General features: G+C 30.8%; 1 protein-coding gene across 1 annotated transcript in view; it reads left to right on the forward strand.

The window, feature by feature from the left end:
• The first annotated feature begins 171 nt into the window (after positions 1-171).
• LOC110992593 (diuretic hormone class 2) overlaps positions 172-26,926 on the forward strand; it is a 40,194-nt gene continuing 13,439 nt past the window's right edge. Inside the window, exon 1 of the mRNA XM_022258476.2 lies at positions 172-249. The gene's annotated coding sequence lies outside the window, so the exon portion shown is untranslated. The remainder of the gene's footprint in view (positions 250-26,926) is intronic.

Raw genomic sequence — 26,926 nt, forward strand, 5'->3', positions numbered from 1 at the left:
AAAATAAATCAATAACATACACACGCATTAAAGAATATTCCCTAAATAACTTTCATTTATGGCCATAAAAAATATTAATTTTGACTGTGGAAATTGAAATGTAAACTATGTTAGCCGTCCGCTGATTAGGTCTACGGCGTTGGGCGGCGACTCGGCGCAGTATATAAGCAACCGCTTGGGCGGGCGGCGGCATAACACTTGTTGCCCGCGTGGAACCTTGTTGGAGAAGCACTCGCAACTTTACGTTAGGTAAGTGATAAAGTAGAAAAAGTTAGGGCCAAGTAGGCACTTAGAATAAAATCCGATATTTTGCTTCGAACAAGTGAGCTGTGAAAGATATTTTCTTATATTCAAGTATTAATCTAAACAAAAATTATTTCTTACGGTTTACTTTACGTTTCAAAATGATGTAAATATTTATACCAATAGCTATTTATACAGGTTTTCGCCGATAGTGATCATGTGATAATCAAAAAACTTAATAATTTGTGGTGACTATCAGTATCGCGAGAACTTTTACGAGGAAACTTAGAATAGGAGTTATCGTATTCCCAAACTAATAATAACTTAAGTAATTAATTCACAGTTTCATAACAACTTTTTTCTTTGTTTAATAATAATAGCCTAATCACAGAGAAGTGTTTGCAAAGAAACATTTTTAACGTCATTAATTGAACCCGTATATATAATAAATAAAATAAGAGGGTATAAAATATTCGTTAATAAATTCTACCATACATTGCAAAATACATAATATATAACTACATAAAAACTAAACAATAACAGTGCTTTCTTTCCAAATCATAGAAATAAATTACAAAATGCTTTTTCTTATTTTTTCACTTAATATATTCGAATAATTATATAATTTACATGTATCTAATATATTATTAATTAAATGTAAATGAGATTAGCCTAAGTGGGAGCCTATGTTTATTTTTAATTAAGATTGGCGTTTACGACGTGTTACAGAATACTTTTGTTATACTAATTTTATAGTATGGTGTCTAGAGGGTAATGGAAAATAAAGTGATTTTTAAATATATACACGTATAATTCGTAAATTATTTAGTTTGTTGCCACTAATGACATAATATGATTTTTATGCAACAGAAACATAAGAAGTTTTTTCAATATTTCAGTCTTAGTTTTCTAAATTCTCTTAAAAAAGATGAAAGATCTCGGATCCCCTATTTACTAAACATAGATTCACGAATTTGAAGTGTTTTTTTTTTAAATACTCCGATATTTATGGCTATATGATTATTAATAATAATTAAATAAGTTCTTTTCAATATTACACAGAGCTCGTCAAAAATAAAATCTAGGTGTAAATCGACTCCTCAACGTCGCCATTTGGTGATGATAAAGCTGTCAACGCATCAAAATCACGAATTTTTGGTTTTTATAATAATTAAATAAGTTATTTTCAATATCACCTAGAGATCGTAGAAAATAATATAAGGAACTGCGTCAAGTTCTGAAATGTCATCAAAAATAAAATCTGTCTGTAAACCGGTGCCGTAATCGCCATTTGGTGATGAAGCAATAGCGAATCAAAATCAAAAGAATATATCAAAGTCGTCTTCAAATTCCGTCACTAAAGAAATTTGTTTTCTATGACCTACATACAAATTCATTATTATTATTATTAAAGCTGTATTAATAAAAACATAGAAAATGGTTAGTTAACATTTAATGAGTATTAGTTGTGTTAATATAAAAGTTAGATTATAATATGTTAGTTAATATAAAGCATCCTATTTTATATTTCTCATTGTCTTGAGCAACATTCAATTATATTTTCCCCGAGAGTTCTATTACGTCATCTGTCCATCTTTTCTTTTCTCGTCCTATACATCTCTAGGTCCAGTCTATTTTGTTGTTTCAAATCATCTTCCATCCACTCTAGAAATATGACCTGGCCAGTTACAAATAATATACATTCATTGCCTAAATTATGCCTATAATTGGATAATCCCACAATTTCTACCATTATAATCACCATGCTAGCTGTCGGTTTTTGTCAGTTTAATAAATTTTAATTTTCGCAACTCTTAACAAAAAAAGAATACGTATATGTCTAATAAATACGTATAAAAATAATAATATATCTTTCTGCGAGCAACTTTATAAAGTATTAAGATTCATCTTTGAATTCTTAACTTCTCCTTGGAAATGGATAAAAGTTATTAATTTGTCATAAGTTATAAAATTTATAAGTTAAGAATTCGAGTGAAAGATAATTTACGCACGTATTCCTTATTTTATAATTTTCTGATACCCAAATCATTTATGTTTTATATAGACTGGCACGAAATTCAATTAATTTGATATTATATTATTTCATCTTTAATTGTTTGTTCTAACTTAGGTACGATACAATTATAAACTTGAATATAATATTAAAAACCAATAAAACAACAATTTAATTTTAATTTTGAAAAAATCTTTACTGTCCATAAAACCAAACTAAGAACACTTTGGTCAAAAGGCTTTTACAATATTTCAACAACAAAGACATTAGTGAAACATTTCGTTAGAAAACACTTTAACAGGTCAAGAGCAAGACAGAATGTCCATCTTTACGTGCACTTAGCTGCAATGTTTTACTTTTAGCCACGTTATTTTAAAAAAATCTTTACTTTTGTTCCAAAAAGTCCCAATTGAAGAAGGTGCCTGGTTCTTTACGAATGAAAATAGAGAATTCTGTAGGAAAAAAATGGCTGTTTCTTTGTCAACTGTGCCATTATTTAAATATTTTATAATTAAATTTTATTCCCTGGTATATTGTGTAGTGAAGTATCGTTGTGCTGCCCATACTTTTATGACGTAGATAAAGAGCCGTAGGCAGTAAGAAATAGAGTTATGGACTGGTTTGATGGACAGGAATTCGGGTATATTAAGAACTATTACGCCCACAAGTGTACTATGATATTCGCAATGATATGTTCCTCCCTAATAAAATTGAAGGCATATATAAGGTCATTTATAATATAATATTTTTGAAGTAATCTGTTTATATAACATAGTTTTAGTTTTAGGTACATAAAAGTTGAACGTTTTAAAATCTTCAAGATTAATTGTGTTCTTACTTTCACATAAAGTGTAAAATATTCAATAACATATAGATCAGTTTCCGAAAAAGTTGATTATATGAGCAATTTTAGGTTAGAGGCCGTCTGATATAGAATTAAAAATTTGATTAATTGTGTTGAACAACATTAATTAGTGTACTCTTACGAGATACGTTCCTTTGAGACATCAAAACAAAAGATATACGTCAAAGAGATGTTCTTAATTTTACATTTGTCAGTGTAAACATCTTTTGCGTGTGTATAATTAGAGAGAATTTTAACTTTTCGTTATGGCTTCGTATATAAAAGTTAAAAAATGCTGAGTTCTAGCGATTAGGTCAGCGAACATACTGCTAACAATCTATATGTACCAGAGAAAAAAAAACAAAATGTTTTTTCCTGCGTTTATATTAAAATATATTTAACAAAATGAAACTCTTCAAGTGTGTGTTTCAGTTTATATTATTCATATTTCTTACATATATATTTCTTAGCAGCAAACTTAGTCAACAACTTTGTTTCTAAGGTATTAGAAATAACGTAACCCAAGTCCTAGCTTCGATTATCGACTGAAAAATTAATTATCTGGTCTCTAACTTTGAGTACAAAATGAAACAGACAAATTTCAGCCTTTATTGACAATCTTGCAAAGTTACATGTTATCTTATTTCTACTTTATATACTACTTATACTTATTAACGAAATTTAGTTAAGGTAAATATAAATATTATCATATTATTTCCTAATAGACACCGGTTTCTTGATTGTCTTGCTTTTCAGCATAGGCCTCCCCAATTGTTCTTCACAAAGATCTATCTCTTGTAAAGCCTTTACTTGCTACTAATTGTAATGTGTCTGTCACCATCCAGAAAAATAAAGTATCGGATAGCATCGATTAGCATTTTTTACGAATCTTGAGAAATAATATCAGCTGCTGTTAAAATAATTTAAGCCTCCAAATTCTATATTATCCTACAAATATATGCTTGGGACATTTCGTATGTAATATATACATACTATAATAACACATGTATATACTGAAGATTTTCTTAACCACTAAGCTGTTCTTTGAATAGCATTGAGGATTATCACGAGATCCGATTTCTTTGACACTAAGCCTTATAAATAGTATTATATACATTAGATTCCTGTACAGCATCGTAGTATTAACAAAATGACTTATGAAGTAATATATTAATTTTGTAATAGTTTCAAATGAACTGTTTTACTAGTAATTTCTTCCAAATACCTATCATTTAACTTAAGTGAACAATTCCATGTTTACATAAAAAAATATATGTTTCGGGCATAATAATCTTAGAAATACCTTACCTGGGGCAATGCACAAATAGGGTGGAACCCTGCATTGGAGTATTGGAAATAATTTCAAATATTAAAAGTAATCAAAAAACTATGACAAGAATTACAAATTAAACAAAAATACAGAACAGAACAATGCTGTAATTGCAAATGCATTGGTCATAAAGATTTTTGATTTCATATTAATTGTATTACAATCATACATTGAATGTAATTAAAGGTAATGACTAGTTTTACATATATAAGGAAAAAATGTCAATATCCAAATCTATATTAACCTTCTAATAGTACTTGTGTGGGCTAAATCACATATTTTATCGTGAATATTTTAATTAATCTAGTTACGCATCGTAGATACATGTTAATCCAGGTCGATAAGCGGTACTATAAACGAAAAGCGTGTTTGTACAAAACCCATCAGTGAAATTGGGGATTTTCTATATGAGATTGAAATTAATTTGAAACAATGACTTTTATGAATAAACAATAATAGTTAATATGTTATGTGATCGATTACTTTTTGTAGAGAAATGAATATATACTCTGTTGTTCAGTGCCGGATTAAGCCAACACGGGGCCTGTATCAAGTTCTGTCAAGAGGCCGTTCTCAAGTTTACGATTTAATAAAAAACCGTTACAAATAATTTTATTTTGGATTTAATATCGAGAATAAAAAAATAATAAGAATAGAGATACACACTTTCAATTAGACTTACTTAAGCAAATCTGATCGATATTCAACAAAGTGAGATGATGACCTCGCTCCAAGTCTTTACCACATCTGGAACTGTACGCCAGGTTTGTATGGGACGGCTACGCTTCCGCTTTCCTAGAGGGTTACATTTAAGCGCCTGCTTCAGAATATGGTTGGGATCCCTTCAGAGTGTTAAAAGTCCTCAGTTCGATTCGACATTAAATAATCTTCTTTTGCATCCCTAATTTATATAAAAATTATAAGAAAAATATCTTTCTATATTACCTTTAGGCGAAAGGAAGACTCGAAATACTCTTTAAATTTTTTTTAAGAAAAATCATTCACAAAATCGAACCTACTACTCGTACTAACCTTTAACGCTACAAATATATGAGTAATGTTTTGTCTCGTTTATCTACTTTCAAAATATGTACCACAAGAGTAATAAGGATATATAAAGGAGATAAATTTCGACGCATCTTCAAGAATATTGACGAAAATTTCAAAATTTTCATGAATTTAATAAAAACTGTTTTTATACAGTTGGATCTATACACGTGTCAGTTAAGGGCAAATAATTCTAAGAATCGTTAAGGTTCAATCTAGTTAAATGTTTTTAAATTACTTAAGTGCAAAGTGCACATCTCCCTTGATTAAGTTTCTGACATTTCTACATGTACTACGAAGAAATTGGTAAAGAAATTCGGTATTTATAAACAATTTTCTGAATTTAGTAAAATTATATATATTTGTATTTATTCGTATTTATCTCTTGAGATGCAATTAAAAATAATAGGCTTTCTCAACAATGTCATGAATATTTTTAACTCTTTTAAACAAAGGTTAGCATATTAACAACCATGTATATGTCGGTTTAAAGGTTCTCCCTAATATATAATTTATTAATTTGTCAATGTAACAAACAGATGTTTCGAGTTGATTATCTGACAATGACATATTAAATTAATTAGCCATTTCCCTGACACTTTACCTTGGTGTAAACGATTTAAGTTTGACAATTGACATTATTTATACTAAAAACAACACACTCTTACCATTGAATGTATTTATTTCTGTTACCACAGACTCAGAAAGTGTGTTTTACTGAGTGGAATACTAACTTACTATTAATTAATAGTAATATATAATAATCAATATATCTGTATGTAATTTTATTGTCTATTCATATCCAATTGTACTGATACTTTTACAGAATGATCAATGAAATTGACATTTGAATCCGTCCCATGCCCCATTTTGGGGTCATAGTATACAATATTTTTCTGTTTGGTTTCCGAATGAATAAATAAATAAATAAATATATACAACCTTAAATATTTAGGTAGCAGGAAAAGTCACTGTAACATTTATAATGTAAGGTATTATTGAGATTTCATTATTCGTAGAAGCGGTTCTAGCAGCTAAGAAGAAATCGACGCGATGTATGTACTGTCAGCAAAATCGTTGATGTTACAAAACAACTGTGAATGATTAAGTTTCTGCATAGGGATTGCTCTAATAAGATAAAATAAATTTTACTTTTCCGTCGACAAATCCCTCTTAAACCGATGTTGCTTAGGAAACTTAGATCTCTAGTCAGACCTTTCTCTCAAAAATTAAGAAGAATGAATCATACAGAAGCATAAATTATACAATTCTGTTAAACTAATTATTTTTCAAGTGCAACTTCAGTACTAAAGGCTGTTAACAACTTGAATTGCGAGGTATCTTGCGCTAGTCTATAAAGCTATTCATCGAATATGATGCCGGTTCACTCTCTCCGTTCACATCTGCCCCAACTTCTTCCATCTACCAGCCCGTTGCCATGAATTTTGCCCATCACTATTAGCTAAAATGTCGATCACTTTAATCTATTTCACTGTCAAGTCTTTTATTATGATATCATTTTCGTAAATAGAAAAAGCATATTCCAAATATTTGACTACTAATATTTTCCTATGTTGCTGATAGTACAAACCCCGAAGGAATTTCGAATGCTTTGCATAAACCTCTTCGAATACAAATCACATTGAACATATTCTTATCGCCCACCTCAGGTGTAGTCAATTGTTAAAAAATATTAGCATCTCACAAAAGTTGTAATTCCTTTCAAAGTTCGGATTACATCGCGGAAACAACCATTAACAAAAGATCCGTCATGGCGAATTTTAATACAATTTTCTGTTCGGATTTTGTTCAGGTAAAATAACTTTTTAATTTATTATGGGTAGATTTTTATCATAAATGAAAATGATTTTGGTCCAAAATGATATATATTTTTTATGTTACGTAGTATTTTAACTTTATGTAACACTACGTACATCTTTGATACGGGTTATTTTCTATAAATAATTATAATTAAGGAACATTCATAGTGATTTCGAAATAAATTTGACATTTTTTTTTGTTAATACATATGTATATCTCTCCTGGGAAACTAAGGGTAGGATAGTCTCTACGTATGACACCTGTATGTCTTACACTATGAGTGGCAGTAATCATGTTAACTTCTGTCACTCCGTTGACACTTAACAGCGGGACACTTATAATTTTAAATAAAAACTTGAATTATTTTAAGTGATAAATTTAGTTTTAAATAAAAATAAGTTGACACATTATAAGCATAGCTATCATAAATTAGTTTATTATTTTCTTTCAAATATTATTATGATAAAAAAACATATAATATAGGTAACATGTATCTAAATATATAAAAATATATCCAATGAACGTAAACGCACTCTCTACAATTGGGTCTCCATGGTCTGCGTTGACTGCCTTTTGCGGGCGTCCCGTAGGTTCATTTGCCCGCTATGATATAAAAAAATGAATATTAAGCAAATAAAGCATTGACTGTAGATTTTTCATATAAATTTCAATGTCAACCATCTATTATTGGAGCTGTCAATTGTAAGCTGTCTTTGTTTGGCCTTTCTGATATGGGTTCGAGAGTAGGCATTTTGACACTTATTGCCGCATAACAACTCGTTACAGAATAATGAGAAAACCTGTACGATAGAACTCAATTGGTAAATTTTTCTGTTTCAAGACGATTATTGAAATGTTTTTTGCCATACTGTAGCTTGTTTCTTTTGGGTCATGTGCAGGGATGGTATGTAAATATATAATACCAAATTTTCATTCTGCCATCTTAAAGTAATACTACAAAACTTGTTCCTGCTAACTTAATTAACTAACTTTAATTAACTTAAAAATAATCATGTATTGAAATAGAAGAACAAATGATGTAATTATATATATACATATTGTTATTGATGTAATCAAAAATTATAAATACATTTTCATAAGTATTCCATAGTAACTCGGGAGAATTTCGGACGATATTTGCTTGAATCACCAATTTTAATTCCCTCTGGTGTCCCGAGGGCTCTGCAACATTTGTGACTTTCTGTATTTAATACCCAAAATATTATAGTAAAGGGAATACGAAATATATATTTATTTATGAATGAATGTTCACCACATCATATAAAATACATTTTCTTGCAATGTAGTCTAAAACACAACTATGATGAAAATGATATTTCCAAAACTTATGAATATATATTAGAAGTTTTCAATCACTTATTATAAATTTTGCTCAATAATTTAAAAATACTTATTCGCCTATTACGATTAGATATCTATTAGAACAATGGTTTTTATATGTATGAGAATACTATCGAATTTGTGAAGCTCTGAATATATTGCGTTAATTCTGTTGTATAAGCGAAAAATTAGCATTAGAGGTGCCTGTACTCCTACCTAGGTTGGTCACTACAGAGGTTATTTCGAAGGACAAATTTAGTGTTGGCCTCGTAGCTTCAGCGCGAGACTCTCATTCCTCAGGTCATAGGTTCGAACTATGGCTGTGCATCATGAATTTTATTTCTATGGCCATATTCGCTCGAACGGTGAAGGAATATATCGTAAAAACAGGCTTGCATTAGACCCAAAAAGTCTTGTGTCAGGCACAGGAGGCTGATACTTGCTCATTATATTCAGGACTAATCATAAAACATATACAGAAATCTGATGCCCAGACCTAAAAAGATTTTTATTTGAATCATTCTGTTGATAGAACATTGGCATCGTATTATTTTTTTACACAACATTATACAAAACATAATGACGTTAATCGATTTTTTTCTATTCTATACTAATAATATGAAGGGAAAAGATTACTGTCTTTGTAAGTAAATAGTTATTAGCTTAATATATAGAGCAGTGTCTTTTACTCATACTTAATTCAATTTGCATACTTTTAACAATAATACCCCGAATTCTCATTAAGATGAGATGATATTAGAGATACTATTGCAACTATAAACACAGACAAATTTGCATTGGTAATATTTGTTGTGCTACATATTTCTAGATGATGTATCAAGTCTTTAGTCTTAAATAAATAAAACTTATTAATCAAATAACATTCCTACAGAGATGTGTGGATATTTCAAAAACTACCAACTACCTGATTTTAATGAATCTTTGAACTGCTATTTAGTATCCGGGAAATTTGTTAGCAAACAAACATCTACGGAAATTAGAAACCACTAAAAATTATACACAATAGATGATAATTTTGTTAATAACATAAACTTATTATTCAAGAATATCACCTACATACATATATCAACAATTCAAATTAGGTTCCCTCAAGAAAAAATATACCAATGTTTAAAAGGCTGGCTACGCATTTTTCTGGTGCTACATAAAATCAAAACTAAAACATACAAATCCAAACCTTTTTTTGCAATCAGTTAAACAGTCGGGTTTGTAAAATATCTCGAAAATAATGAAATTTAAGAACAAGTTGAAAATTAAAGTGTTTGTAGTGTTAAATTTAGCAGTTTCCGTTTAATTACTAGTGAATGACCCATTTGTTAATTAAGCCTGTTATTGGAGTCTTTTTGGGCAGGGTTTTTCGACAATAATTAAGGAGAACACGAGACATTTTTGTTGTTGAAGCTTTTACGCCAGTTACACTCTTAAACATTCTATTTTTAAATATATTTTTCCTTTATACGTAAAAGGTACAGGTAAAATAGCGATAGTTTGCCAAAATTCAACAAGAATTTCCTGAGCTCTGCTATTCTTGCTATGCCTTTGTGATATAAACAAAAGCATATCTTCACCTGTCATATTATATTAAGAAGTAGGTGATATTTACTAGAGCTAACGCATTGCCCCATCTTGTGGTCAATATAATCGAAACCCAAATTGCTTATAGAACCTCTATTTGACAACACACCTCCATTTTCAAACATTCAAGAAAATAATATTTATTTTAAAACATGGATTTAGTATAGCATAATTTAGCTTGATTTAAATATATTTAGTCACTCGAAGTTTAATTGAATGCCGAGGGGGCGTTCATGTTGCCTCTAGGCGATACGAAATTGACAATTCATGTAGATTAAGATATTCATGTAAAAATTTTGCGTGTATGGTGTCACCGTCACGTCCGAATAAAAAAAATTACTTTTTAAAATAAATACAATTCCCAATGTTTAACGTAATAGCTGCATTGAACGCACCGGCTATTAAAATAATCCAAATAATTATTGTATGTGAGATAGTATTTGTTTATTTATAAAAGCTTGTCAACACTCGGCACACTCATACATTGGTACAAGAAATCTAAAATACAAGTTTTAATATGACAAACCTTATATAACATAGGAATATAAAATTGAACAAAACAATTAAATTATAAAAACTAAATGAAAATCGGTTTCAAAATGTGACGGGCGCAACTATGGATATCCAGACAGCATGTTTATCAGAATGCTCGATGGATATCTTAGTTTCAGCCAAAACACATTCTTCTGTAAGGGACAAATGGAATGTTGGGATGCCTAGAAAGTAACCACATTCAAGTTTTGTTAAAAGGTTGTATAAACTATATACTTACTACTATTTTTTCTTTGAAGAAAATAGGTAATCAGTGGTGCTTGGTTATCAATTGTTTGTAAGACATGGCAGTCTTAAAGTAATCTTTTACAAATAAGTGTTAATTACAGACAGAAAAGATTTTGAAAACAAATGTACAGTAGTCATTATACCAGAATATCACTAATACTGGGCATATATCTTTTAAATGTATATAAGTTATTAGTTATATATAATATGTTTATCATAGTATTTATGTAAGTTATAAATTCCACATAATATGCCTTATACGGTACTGTCATTATAAATAATTACAAGACATGAACAGATCTTCGAATTCGAATCTATTTCTGAAACATGATGGAAAATAAAAACGCCAACCGCGTATTTATTTTCTAAATGAGATTTTACTCCAAGTTTGTAAGCTTATCATATTGTTATTCTCACGATGTTATGGTAAGTACTGTAAGCGGATTTCGCATACATTTAACGTTATTTTCAGCACTCTTCTGTAATAACCGTTTCGTAATCTCTTTATGAGTGGTGTCTTATAAAGTTCGCACACTTTGCATAAATTAAACAAATTAACATAAGCGTACTCTGCATTGGTACACTTAGTTGAAGCTTTTAAACGTAAGATTTCTTGCGAGAAATGATAACTATTTTTTTAACCTTAAATATTCCACAGCACTTGATTATCGAGATATAATAATACTTGGTGTTTAGGAAAATAGAAGACAGTGGCGATGCGTTTTGTTTGATTGGTGAAACGGTCATGCGTGTTGCTAAAGTGACGAGAAATGCAGTTGACCAATCACAATCAAGCGAAACGCACCGTACACACACACACATCTATCGTTTTATATTAATCATCTATTGATTGATTGACGTTTAATGAGCATTAGAAGTAGAAGAGAAGGAAGGGGAAATTAATCGTGTTTATTTAATTTATAAACGGATTAGGAATGGACATTTTTGATACAATTAAGCTTCTTAAATAATATGTCAACACAGGAACTAAAAGGACGTACCTAATAAAATTATAAGGGTATTTCATTCGCGACCAAAAAAGCCTAAACCATTTGAGGGTTGAAAATTATTCCTTAAATGTTTATTCCAATTAACCTCGCCCGTCAGATATTTCAACGATAAACATCGCTCTTATTTTTCTTTGAAAATTGTCTTTTAAATATTGCGAGACGTTGCCAAATTTGCCTTTAAAGTTGATATTTTTAACGGATACATTTATCATGTATTGTATGTGATTACTTCTTAAAAGAAACATAATCCGTTTAATTCACTTTAATTAAAAACAAGGTGTTTACGAGTGTAGGAGATTATCCAGTGTAGGTGTTATAGCAGACTAGTGAGCTTAAACAAAAAATTTACGAAAATTTCCTTCATAATTGGAAGAAAAAATTGATTGCCCATGGGGTTAATATAAAATGAATTTATGATCGCCTACGTGACTATTTATTAGTTCAGTTTTATCCTGTTTTTATTTAACAAATTAATATATAATAAAATAAGGTAATAGCATTATTTTATATACTAACATTATAAAGAGTTGTACAGGACCAATTATTCGTTTTCAAATATTATAATCTGACGTGTGAAACCGGGATAAGCCGCTAGTATGAATTAGAATATGTATTATAATGACTATTAGTACAATATTCTCCATTAATATTGATTTCAATTTTCTATGAAATGATAAGCGTAAATCAAGTTGACAATTAATTAGAAAACTCGGGAAAGCAATCATTGGAAAACTCGTAGAATGATAAGACAGCCTCGGTAAACAATACAATTTTATGGGGCTAAATAAATTTAAAATTTGTTGTATCTCAAGTTTTTAAGTTAATCTGTAAATGATTGAACTCACCCTTAGTTAAAAAATTTAAAAACAGAAACATTTAAGAACAAACATTTTTAAAAACAGGAACATTTAAGAACATACATTTTTAAAAACAGAAACATCCAATATTCTGCCAATAATTCAAAATTCGAATTTTATAGAAATAGTTTATAGGGAATCTTACTCATAAAATTTGTTTGCTAATGCAATATATTTGCGAAAAATAATAAATGGCTCAAATAAGAGTCTTTCTCCAACTTCGATATTTTCCCCTCTGTCCCTGAGAAAAGATTGTGTAGGCGGCTCGTAAATAGTACCGGTGACTTCAAGCATATGTATTATATTTTATTGTAATATAATTAATATTAGCTGTGAAATTATGAAATAAATGAACCACATAAAACATCGGTGAAAACTATATTATAGTGATTTAAATTTCAGTTCATCTTTCACATACTAAACAAAAATAGAGTGACTCATATATTTTCGTTAGATATGTTACAGTTTAGTAATGGATAACACGACACCGCACTTTGATGTGCAAACATCACTCTTTTTAATACACGGTCGGTTTAGAAAATAAATTTGGCTTTAATACAGTTTGGCTAAGGCTTTGAGTTTTACCTTTTTTGGTCGCTTTAGTATTAAAATTAAACGCTTGTAAAATTCCAAAAATGCTTAGCTTAAATAGGCTCGCGTTAAACATTGAATGTACCGACTGTAAAAAAATAGTAAGTATATTGGCTTGGTTTTCACCCACATAGTGTATGTTCTAGATTCAATTACCTTGCAACTACCCACACAAAAGCTTAATTCCTAAGTAACGTCGACAACAACCGCAAGCCTCCATTGGCGTTGCAGGTTCTCTTCTGGTTCTTAAAAACTAATAAAGTACGGGAAAATCGATAAAAGGCGCTGTACTATACACATTACACATGGACTATTTTACCACCCACTAATACTTTAAAAATATAAAAAGTTTTAAGCAAATCTTATGGAAAAAAAATCGTGTATTTCAATGGAAGAACCTATATATTGACTCTCGAAGATAAAATTAAAATATAAATAATAATAATATCTCATACGTATAGTATAGTATAAGTATATTATATGTATTGCTTGTACTTTTAAAAGCCATTATTGCCGCTAAGCATCTATTTCCGATCGAGAAAATTAATCATAAATACAATCTAACCTCAGTGCTCCATAAAATGTCCGTATTATGAAGGAAATTGAAATTCGGATTAGTTTTTCGTTTATATCATACTTGTGACTCATACTATAAAGGGTAAGATTTATTGCTTAATGGGGGCAAAAAATTCGCCGACAAGACGTGTTATGAGTTGTCACGTCAAGAAAATTGCTAACAGCTAAAAGCTATGCAGAGAATATTGTTTTATTAACTTACTTTGCCTACTTCTGTTGAAAATGTCATAGTAACTGAAATCTGAAATCTAATATATGTAGCTGAGGCAATAAGCATCGCCGTAGTATCTACGGCGTAGACGATTCTTATTCCATATAACAATGATAATTATGTTATAAAATATGATTTAAATTATCATAGACTATTCTTCAATTAAAATATGTTTAAGCTATTGTCAAACTACTGTCCATAGAACGAAGGGACATATTACTGTAATATTCATGAATCATATTACTCATTACGTACTCGGAATATTACCACAGAATATGTGCATGAACTTTTCAACAAATCACCTCGAAATTTAGTTAAAGTAAAGGTTCCAGTACTTCCTTTTTCAAAATTATTTTAAAATTGGAACTGGAATTCAAAGATAGAACAAAACGTCAAAAATAACAGCTGCCTTAATGCGCTACGAAATGTTAAATACTTTTAATACCACGATTAAGTTACATTCAAATTTCAAGCGTTATATTAAAACACATTTCACGTGCTCTCTAGAGATATTCTGTGCGAAATATTTCATGAAACTAAATGCAATGATATTTTATTTTATTATATTACGATTTCACTTTAGCTCGAAAGTTCTAATATTCTGCTTTTTAAATTTAGCAATTTTGTTATATTTTAACTTACCTAGTTCTATATATTCTAGTTATAATATATTTATATATTTTGATGGATATTTAATAACACTTCAATAGTTAGGTGCCCTTTATACTGCTTAAGCTAAAATTTGTGAAGCTTACCTAAACATGACAAGAACCGTGATGATCTATCTTGATCATGATCTATCTACCTTAGTATCGACCTTAGTTTAAGCTTAAGGATCTCGTTAGGCATATCCACGATGTGCCTGATGATGATGATGCCTTATAATTATTAAATAAAGAGAAGAAATCTCAGCAGATTCAACGGCACTTATTAAAGTTTAAGGCGTCAAGGCTAACGGTTCTTTACGTTAATAATTATTGTTGTCTCTCGCGGTTAATCATTTCTAAATAATAAACAATAATACTCAGTTCATCCACTAAATAAATTTATTGAAGTTTTTAGCGAGATTTTACAATTTCGCCCGCGTGGATTACGTACGATCGATACGAACACAAGATATGAGACCCAAAAATCGTTTCAGTCAAATTGAAACCATCTATCTCTATTGGCGAAAATGTTCTCATATACCGTACCGTTATTGAGTTTAGCACGTTCATACATGCAGCTGGGGAATTTAGTTTTATAATATTGACATAAGAATGTTTAAAACTAGATGTGGGAACTGACAAAACTAATATATTCCGTCGCACGCAAAACGACGTCTCATAGTTATAATTTGGTTATCTGTGTTTTCATTTTATTAATAGAATTTCACTTGCATACAATTCCACAATGCAAAGAATATTCTTCGTGGTTTTAAGGTTTTAGGCGTGGTTTTACGATGTCAATGCAACTCGAATGTTTACTTTGTTTTATTGCACAGAAGTTAATGTCTGAAAAAATTCATTTCTATAAAATCTACATTTATTTTTAGAAGTTTTATGTAGATAGTTTTAAGTTGATTGTTTTCAATTACTTTTTGGTTTAAATACAAGTCAAAGGATTTTACTAAGCTATATTTACACACACTAAAAGTATTTTAAAATTGTCAAGTTATGCTTAGTTATCTATCAATTATATCAAATAAATACTATCGGCTATTGGTTACACCAAATTTAGTGACTCACGATTTTAAGATGGTCTTAAGAAGAATCCGGTTCGACCACAGCGTTTTGCTATACAGAAACATTTTCCAAGTCCATGGTAAGAATGTCGATATGGGGCTTAGACAGTCACACAGCCATGCATTGGAGTTATTATTCAAAACAAGGCTTTGTCAGTAGGTCAGACATATGTATATATGTATATGAACGCAAAACCCACATAACACTTTTTTATTTCGCCAAGAATCCACTGATACTGGACAGTATGTAAAATAAGTTAACCGATTCAGTCAGTAAGGGACTGATCCAGGACACACAATCCTTTGGTATATAATTCATATGTAATAATTATAATATATTTAGTTATTAGTTCTCAAAACTAAAATTTAATGAACATTCTTGCATTTTAACACCATTACGAATGGCAAATGCAATATTAAAGTCATTCCAACTGCAATTAGACTTGACTCGAATTTCACATTTAATAAGGTTCTACTAATTGCGAGCTAATTAATACTAATAGAACCTTTTAGTTCTATGCCTCGTTTAAATGTCTATAAAGTAACACTTGAATATATATTGCTAACAGCCTCACTCAGAGACGTTAGTTAATCAAATCAAATCAAATTCAAAATCATCAATTTACCTCCTGTTACATAAAAAAATATTTAAGAAATAATTATGGATGTAGCAGTGAATTGCAGAGTAGTGTTGGTTTAGTGGTTTCTACGTGCGACTCTAAGCTATTTTAATATAAGACAATACTATGTTTTTCATCGTTTCTTGTACATGAAAGTCGTTATTTAAAAGTAATTCCTAACGGTAAAAAAATATATTTTCTATTACTGGCCTTGCAACATAAAAGATTATAAAATAGGACTTTCCACAATATATGGACATTGAAAGCAGTAACTTAGACATGCTTGCCAGAGCAGTGTTCGTAGAATAAATTTCAATAGCACACAAATTGTGCGGTGAAGCCGACAGATGTGTCGTTTATAGAACAAAAGGGTGGCAGAAGTTATCGTCGTGGGGGCTTATTTAAGCTCACTTTTATATAACTTTACTATAGGTATGTTTTATCGCTTTTTATTTACAAAGGAAATCTAATTCAATCTTAACACGTACAAGTATTCACCTATTATAAATCGAATTTCGAACTCAACTATTTTAAAATTTGAACTAAGAACATTTGAATGTAATAAATTATATTGTGTCGTATATATAAGGATCCAAATACAAGATGACTCGTATATATTCAATCAACAGAACAAACAATACAATAAAACTACATCATCAAAATGATGTTTTTACTATGTATTTAACAGGAAATGCGCTATAAAATGAAGCAATTCCGAATGAAGGTTTTAAGTAGGATTTGTAAATTCTAATGAATAGAATGTTCGAAATCTTTCATACCAAAATAAATTTTTAGGATTTCGGAACATATATTTGTTGCGCAATATTTCATGAGTTATTCTAATATCTAAATAGGTACTATAGATAATACTATCTATAGTATATATAAAAACAGTAATCGCAAACTTCACATTAAATTATATCAGCTGTCTTAACCTTTATCTTGATGTGTAATATTGTCACTTATAAGCTTAATACGAGTACATTTAAGCTTCCATCCACCCTATAAAAATGCCATCACGTGCGTTGTGGCTTTATTGACCCTGTTTTTAATTAAATTTTAAACTGTACTTTCACATATAACTACGTATACATAACAGAACAAACTAGATACAGTAAGTAAAGCTAAAAATTCTTAATATGTACATAGAGCACATTTTATAATTATTCACTACAAATGTACAGATTATTCTATTTAAAAAATAGCCTTTATTTGAGTACTGCATATTCAGGATTGCATTAAGGCTATGTGATTATGTTAAACATTAGTACCTCCGACAGAGCGGCCTACTCAAAATTCTTCCTCTTGTCTCGTATACTCGCCACCATTTTCAATCTTTCCCCGCTATCCCTTTTATTAAATCATTTCTGGTTTCTAATTATATTACGATTTTATTTGTTTCATAAATTATTATGTTCGATCTCGCAATTCGAAATATCATCGCCGGTATTAGAATCTGCGTAATCCAAAACATATATAATAATCTTTAACAATACACACCGCACCAAAAATAAATCTACAGCACTACAGTCAGGTTTAGGTTTTTTTACCGTTCTAGTGAATGTAAATGCGCACATAGATAGAAAGTCCACTGGTGCACAGCCGGGGATCAAGCCTACGACCTCAGGGTATGAGAGTCGCACTTTGAAGCCACTAGACCAACAATGCTCTGCACCACGAATACTTCAATAAAAACAAATTCAATTTTAAAAAGTTAATATAAATTCCATGATTAAATGCGGTTAATTTCAATCACGGCTCATGAGAGTTGAAGCTATGACAATTGACATTATTTCCTATACGTCAAAAAGCGAATTTTATTAAAAGACTTCGCTGACGCAGCAAATACTGCAGTGGTTTATTGTTCAATTAAAAATGTGTTTTATGTCGGTTTTCAAACATCATATAAAGTTTTCATCATACACGTTTTGACTGATGGATAGTTAGTACACTCACAAATAAATATGCACCTGATTTTGACACTTGCCGAGGTACCTAGTTAACTTCTTCTATTAAGTAAAACTAGTGACCCGCTCCAGCTTCGCACGGGTGCAATACTGATGAAAAGCAGGTTTTTATTATGTACTTATTGTTATTTCCGGCGCTGGAAAGCTCCGATAATATACGCGTTCGATCGCTGCTAAATAAGCTGTAATGGGCTGTATAGATCTATATTAAATTAACAATGTATTCAAGGTATTTAATTGGTGCGGGATTAATGCTGTATTAGTTAAAATAGCTTAGAAAATTTGCCATTATTTGTCGTAAAAAGTAAATGACAAAAAAAGTTATTGTGGGTTATCCATAAGAGATAGACATATACATCACGGACTTTTCTGTAGACCTTTTCATGTGTACAATACTTAGTACATTATTTTGATAAAACTCGTAGGGTTCAGCCTGCGTTTGCAATGTAAGCGGAAAAAATGTAATTATTTACGACATCACATTAGAAACCTCAAAAAAACAGTACTTCTCTACTATTTAATGGATGTAATTATACATATAAACCTTCCTCTTTAATCACTCTATCTATTAAAAAAAACCGTATCAAAATCCGTTGTGTAGTTACAAAGATTTAAGCATACAAAGGGACATAGGGACAGAGAAAGCGACTTTGTTTTATACTATGTAGTGATTAGACTGCATTATTTTTATCAATAAGGGGACCATTTTTTAGATATTCTACATTACGAAAAGATACGACTATTTTTGAAGACGACGTAAATAAGTCACTGAAAGTACCCCTTTCCACTCGTCAGTAGTATTTAGTTTATAGACTTTATTTATTTCATAGACTTTTACGAATCATGTGTTAGAGATGTCAACGGTCACGAAAAAATATCACCCTAAGATGTGTCACGTATCTGCAGGACAGTTATCGCCGTTGAGGCGTGACTGAATGAACATGTCAATGGTTTTACGGTTATATGCCTGTTTGGTGCGATCTTGATCAAATATACCTTTATAGTCAGGCCGAATTTGTTTTACACACATACATCTGTTTCGACCATACAATGCGCAGAGACAATGACAACTTGGAGAAACTGATTGTATTTGGTAACACAGGCAAAAGATGACGTGGTCACACCAACTAGATGGACCAGTCTAGTGAAAAAGTCCTCAAAATTATACACTAAGAAAGAGGCCCTGTGATATTAGCAAGCATGCACATGATTGGGTAAACCTAGCGTCGTACAGTTGCAAACGAGGTAAAAGTGAACGAGAAAGACGAGTCAGTGAGCTGGATCCGTGGAGGCTCAAGGCCGAATGTGATGGAGACTCACATGACAATGTGGTGGACGCCTTTGAACCCATCTAGGGATCATAGAACGTAAAAGAGGCGCTGGACGGAAACCAGTGGAAACAGATAGTCCGCTCCAGGTGCATCCTTGCTGGCCACGACGCTCAGATGCAGCCGATAGAAGAGAGACATACAACAAATCATTTTAATTATCATTTTTTTAATTACCAAAGGTGTCAATTATTAATATCGCTAAGCTGTCAATTATTTACACTAGCAATATTTTGCTTTTTAGAATTCCTTCATAATATTCCTTCATATATAAAGAGTTAATTAAAATAGATCCCATGAACATTCAATAAATAGCCGAGATTTACCCTTCTTTAAATACATAATATATAATTTCTATCACAAGGATTTTATGAACATAAAATATGTCTATCAGAACTACTACCTACTATAATACAATACTAAAAATAGTGTTCGAACCCCTATAAGCAGTATTAATTTTAATCCCTGACATTTCGTTAACACTTCGTCCTTTTAGTTTCTCCCTCATATAACAGGCATTATATAGCTTCAAAACATGGCTTAGTGAGAATTGATTTAATGTTTTTATTGCGTAGCATGGAGTAATATAGAAATATGGGTAATCAAAAAGATAAATAAAGTTAAGACCAATCGGTCAATGTCGAGATTTTGGTACATTTCGATTTAGTTACGTCCAATAAAATTGTTTGGCTATCGTTTGCGGAATCGAATCGCGCAGTTTACCCAATACTAGGGTAATAAAAAATACATGATCAAATTACGATGTTGAGGTTAACGAAAATTGCTTTTAAGAGAAATAAAATATCTTATGAGATTTGAAAGAGATATAAAGAAACAAGATTGACCATAAAATTAGTTTAGTTATCCAATTCGACATAAATAATTGTTTATTTAATTTAATTAATGAAGCCTTTATAAGAATAATAACTGCATTAAATAACATTAATGTTTCTAACAAATTAAAATAAATTAAAATAATTGAGCGTACAAATTCTTAAAAGGCCGGCAACCCACTCGCAAGCCCTCTGGTATCGAGAGTGTCCATGGGCAGCTGTATCACTTAACATCAGGTGAGCCTCCTGCCCGTTTGCACCGTTTGCACCCGTTTGTTTGTGTATCGAACAGGGGGTTCCATAAAAAAAATATTACGAATACATAAAAGTGCATGAGAAAATTCGTAATACAAACTACGACGAGTCTATGATATTAATAAGCGGATATATTAAGAAACGTTTCTTAATATATTTATAAAATATATATTCGTATACAGACATTTTCATTTTGATCATACTTAAAATTTAGTGCGAGACGCAGCATAAATTTTCTATAAATGCAGAATATAATACACTTCGGTCACTTTGAAACCGCTTAAATTCTACAAAGCATAGATAATTCAATATGGCTAAAGGAATGCCTTAGACGCTTCTCATAGCCTGTGACCAAGATGATCAAACGCGGGAAACTTACTCATGCATAAACTTCACGCGCCAAATTTTGCGGTTGACATTTCACAGATACTTTAATATGTTTTTATGAGTAAAAACAGTTTGTACAGGTATAATTATAGTTTTATATTTAGGCATGGTTAATCATGAGCATCGTCAAAGAAACACTCGTGTTAAAAACGAAATATCTTGTAGTAGTCTTGACATACTAAAGTACATCTTGAAACTTAGCCTTATTAAAAATATTCTAATTAATAATTACACGTACGTACGTACACATTTATTACGTATCATACATAAACACATTTAATACAGATGTATCTAACGGTTTCAAAAATACCTTTTAAACTTTATTTGAAAGCGATTTTTATTATTTCTTAATTTTTATATCAAGATTATTATTAATATCAAATCAAATTCAAGCAAGCAAAAAAAAACAAGTATTAACTTTTCTTATGTTTTGCCTATAAATTGAATTTTATCTATATATCGAGACTAAAAAAATCAGTATCGTGGAAAGCTAATGTTAAGCAAGATAATATAATTATTATTAATAGAATCTATACAAGTATAAAATTATTGTTGAGAAGGAATTTGTTTTTACTGAGCCTTTTAAAGCATGTTCGCATTTGACGCTAATCCTTTAGGTCGTAGGTTCGAACCCCGTCTGTGCAACAATTAACTCTCTCTCTATGTGAGCATTTTGAAGAGAGCATCGTATGGAAACTGGCTTGCCTTAGACACAAAATGGTAGCTACCATTTTGTCCCTTTTAGATTGACAAATGATCATAATGTTTTATGATACAGATACAGAAATCTGCGGCTCGGGCGTAAAAAGATTGTAGCACCATTGGCTGGTTTGAAGCATGCGTATTTTTAGAATTGGTCACTTTATCTGTACACAAGCCCGCAAGACTAACAACCATTTGCGGGTAGCTATTAAAAAGTTAGGAAACATACTTCGTTACGTAACTTTATTAGCCTGGAGTTAGTTTAACTTGTATTTGGTACGTGTTGAATACCGATCAGGCTTTATTTAATTTACAGGTAGACTTTCAAGATGTCTAGTTACGAGTGTTTTAGCATTACTAATAATGCCACGGTTTTTTTTAATAAATATATACTAGATTCCCTGACTATGTAGTCGTCGGAGGTATTAAATAGCTTACGTAAAATTGATAACTCGGGTGATAAAACACTACTAACTATTTCTTTTAACTACTTTTTGCGTGAACTTGACAGTAAATCCCAAAAAGATGCGCGCTAAATTTAATGTTGAACATTATTACCATTAAATTCGTCTCCGTTACTTTTATGACCATAGCTTGCTCAGTGTTAATCCTAACGTATCCATACATATAAAACCCTAAATATATTTCATCACATACAGTTTTTAATCTGTGTATATTTATGTCAATAGTATTTAAAGCGATACACTCCTAGACGTTTTGCTCATGCTATTCATAAATGTCGAGAATTTTTTTTGAGTGTTTCAGTCAGTTAAAATATTATTCAGATAAAAATTACCATATTTATATTAAAGTACCAATTATATTTTACTGTCACTATAAGTGCGTGCTCCTATTTCATTGAGCAAGCCCACTTCAAATAGAGACTGAGTTTTCTTATCCTTATCCAATGTCTATGATATGATAAGTAAAACCTTTTTAGATCTAGGCCTCAAATTTCTGTATCTATCTCATAATCATTTGTCAATCAAATGAGCGTCACCGTCGATTTATTGGGTCTAAGGCGAGCCGAATTCCTTAGAATGGTATGAATAGGAATGGCCTTCACCGTTAGAGGGAATTTTAAATGGCGCACCTAGAAAGAAAGTTGGTGCCTAGCTGAGGATGGATCCCAATTCTGCCAGTTCTGTACCCTTGATGAGAACTGGCAGTAAGTGTTTAAAGTTCTATTAAAATATCACAAGGGTAGAGTATTTTGTAATGGTCATAACGATTTTGCATAATAGAATGATGAGACTGATAAATTAGAGATATCAATTAAAGGATAAGGTTGGTATGTAAATCATTTCGGAATTATGTCAGAGGCATGGAATAAGTTGTAAGCCCCATAGATAAGGGTTATCATCCCTTAGCCTAAAGGCTTATGAAGTTAGTTTAACTTCGACACGATAGTTCGACTTATTTTACGCACGTCAACTTATTGAATTTTCTGTCCCTTTGGAACTTAATTGTTACTTTTATATGTTTTAGTTGCAATGTTTTGAAAGAGACAATGTTTCACAAATATGACAATTATAACATTTCTTGGGCGTTGAATGTTTACTTTGGTTCACGTAATGTTAAGTGAATCCAATGCCCGCAAACACTGCTAGAAAGCTCACGAGTGCGTTGCCGGCCGTTTTAGGAATTGGTACGCTTTTATCTTCTACCTTAAGTAGAGTTTGTTTCGAAAATATTTTACTGGCAAGTTCCACATTCACATAACTGTAGCAAGCATATTTCTTATACTTTATTCTTTTTATTTTTTAAAACCACAAGCATAAACTGTTGACCAATGAGATGAATTATGTGGGATATCCCTGCTATAGAGCAGGCAGGCCTATAAGTGAGTCTGCATTATTAATACTTTTTATTGTAAACCCGTAGCAATTGTTTTTATGTTCATCTAACATATAAATTCTTATAGAAGATCAACAATTAAACAAAATTACAATCTCTCACATTAAATTAATTATGAAGTGGTTTCATGGGCGTACCGAACTAAAGAACCGACGCACGAGGTCTGTGGTAGTCTGTGTGACCACGGAAGTATCACTTAACATAAAGTAAGCCTCCAGAAATAAAATACATTTCAGATTCATATCTAGACGATATCGTTCACAATTTCGTTTATCTCGTTACTATCTCGTCAAACATTCGAGTATTCAAATAGTAATCCAATTTTCGTAGAAAACGCAGATAACGAAGGATTTCAATACAATTTATATCAAAGCTTTATCTTGTCCTTTGCGGCCACCATTGTCATACAAATAAGTATTGTTCGAAAAGAAACCATTAATCCCTTATATTGTAGGGTTACAATTCCAGATGTAGATTGAAAAATATATAAAATGTCGGTAAATACTTTTTGTGTGAAATAATACTGGCTAATTCTTTATTTTAAAAACATAAGCAAATAGGTTTTATTAAAACAATATTTAACTTTTTTGTTAGTTCCACAGACTATTAGATATTTAAAGATTGGTTGTCTGACTGTTCTTTGACGATAATTTCGTCAAATATTTGTATTTGTATATACACTAATTACAGTTTATGTTACCTGAAACGTATAAATACAATATTAATTATTTATTATATATTCTACTTGAAATAAACATATCCAATAAAAATATAAAATAATCGTGCATCAAAAATATATACTAAAGCAGTATATTTTAGTATCTTTCCTCTGTAAGAAATCAATTAAGGTGTAAATATCTGGCTACGATTTGCCAACTTATCATTTGATTTTTTTCTATAATTTATTACAAGTGAATAAAACAAATCCTGTGCGATTTAAAAGGGAGAGAGTTTCTTATCGTCCGTTCTACTCCCTAGAGAACTGGCAGTTAACAAAAATTAACCATTATTTTTTTACTGAGTCATTACAGATAAGTTCGCCTAAAATTCTTGTGACGAATGTCTATAAGGTTACACTGGTTAGCAATTATTAATGTATCAATAGAATCGCGTATCTTTTTTTTAATAGAACAGGCGGCAAACGGGCAGGAGGCTCATCTGATGTTAAGTGATACCGTCGCCAATAGACAGTCTCGATGCCAGAGGGCTCGCGAGTGCGTTGCCCGCCTTTTAAGAATCGAAAAACATAATTTTCGTTTCATACATTATTTTTGGATCACAAATTTTTACTCGGCCGATCGTCGCATGTTTTAATTGCCTTACTGCTTTGTTTAACTCGTATTGTGTTGGACGTTTTTTTATTACTTGTTTGCCAATTATATTTGTTAGTACTTACGTACTTAATTTTAACCTCTCTTATTGCTCATAAACTAATATAATTTCTTCATATTATTGCAACTGAAAATTGCCACTCTTGTGTGCCTCTCTTCCTGATAAGTCATAGAAACGAGATGTACTCAGGACTTATTAAATGATCATAAAATCGAATAATTCTTTGTGGTACAGCTTTTTTTTGGAAACAGAGCGTGAATACACAGTCCTCCGGGTTATGGACCCAGCACGCTTCCAATGCGCACTCTGCTTCTAAATAAATACTAATGTAATTAATAATAACATAACTAATAGTAGTTATATTATGATTAATTTAGAACTACTATTAGTTATATAATTATTAATTTAGAAGCATACTTAGTTGATAATACGGAACACATAAAAACTAATTGAATATATGTAATTTTTTGCCTTTATTTCAAGGAAATTTATCAAACCTCATATTTAAAACAAGATTTTTCCTAAACATGCAGTGGCCAGTGATTCTGTAGGTAATATTTTTTCCTTTACAGTTGGTTCAGCAATAAAAACACAATTGTTTATAAATTCTGAATCAAGCAAGCGGCTTTTGTTTTTAGATTAAATTTTACAAATAGAAACATTTTCTTAAATTACTTCCGGCTCTGTTAGTAATTTTCTCTTTGTGGCTTGTAATAATGGATGTTAATTAAGGTTTTCGATAAGCAATTATGTTTCAAGATATCTCTTTAATGCGTCTTATTTGTTAGCCTACTATAATTATGAAATAGTACGCCTAGTGATTAAGTGTTTCATGGGTATATTATGTATTTTAGGTTAAGAATAACTTTATTTCTCATAAGAATTGCATGCATGAATTGAACTTACTGAGAAATAATATAAACTAAGATTAATAAAGATTACAGCGCACAGATGTAGGTATGTATATAAAATTACAAAACAAAACAGCAACAAAAATGTGGGTAGACATAATAAACTCGATCGGTCAACCAAGCAAAATATAGGTGTTCGGATTGGATTTATTACTAGATGTGGCACTGATGGCATAGTCTGATATAACATTATATTAACTATTTTTTATAACACTATTTTGTTTTTAGTTTATGTTCTATTTATATATTTTGGGTATATACATAGTATATTATGTATCACCTCGACGTCCGTCGTTCCACAACTGAGCGTTTTTCAAGGCAGTTCTTGCCGCGCACCATCACTTTGTGGAACCGGCTGCCCACTGAATTATTCCCGAACCAATTCGAAGTAGCGTCCTTCAAGAAAAAAGCGTACGAATTCTTAAAATGCACTTGCGAATCTTCTGGCAATGTCAATGTCAGTATGCAGTGGTATCACTTTACATCAGATGAGCCTCACATACAAAAAATATTGATTTTTCTCAGGCCAAAGCTAGGTGTTGTTACGCCATCTTTTTCTTAAATACAGATTTAATGTAGCTGTGAAATGGGACCTTAATGGTGGACCTAATCGTGAAAATTTTCACCAACGTAACGTTCTTTTCAAGTTACTAAGTTTTCAAGTGTCTCTTAAGGTAGTTAATTGAATATGAAACTTAGGGTCAGTCACTAACTATATATACATATTAATTTTTTTCACATAAAATTTCA

This window comes from Pieris rapae, chromosome 9, assembly GCF_905147795.1.
Source record: "Pieris rapae chromosome 9, ilPieRapa1.1, whole genome shotgun sequence".
NCBI classification, from domain to species: Eukaryota; Metazoa; Arthropoda; class Insecta; order Lepidoptera; family Pieridae; genus Pieris; species Pieris rapae.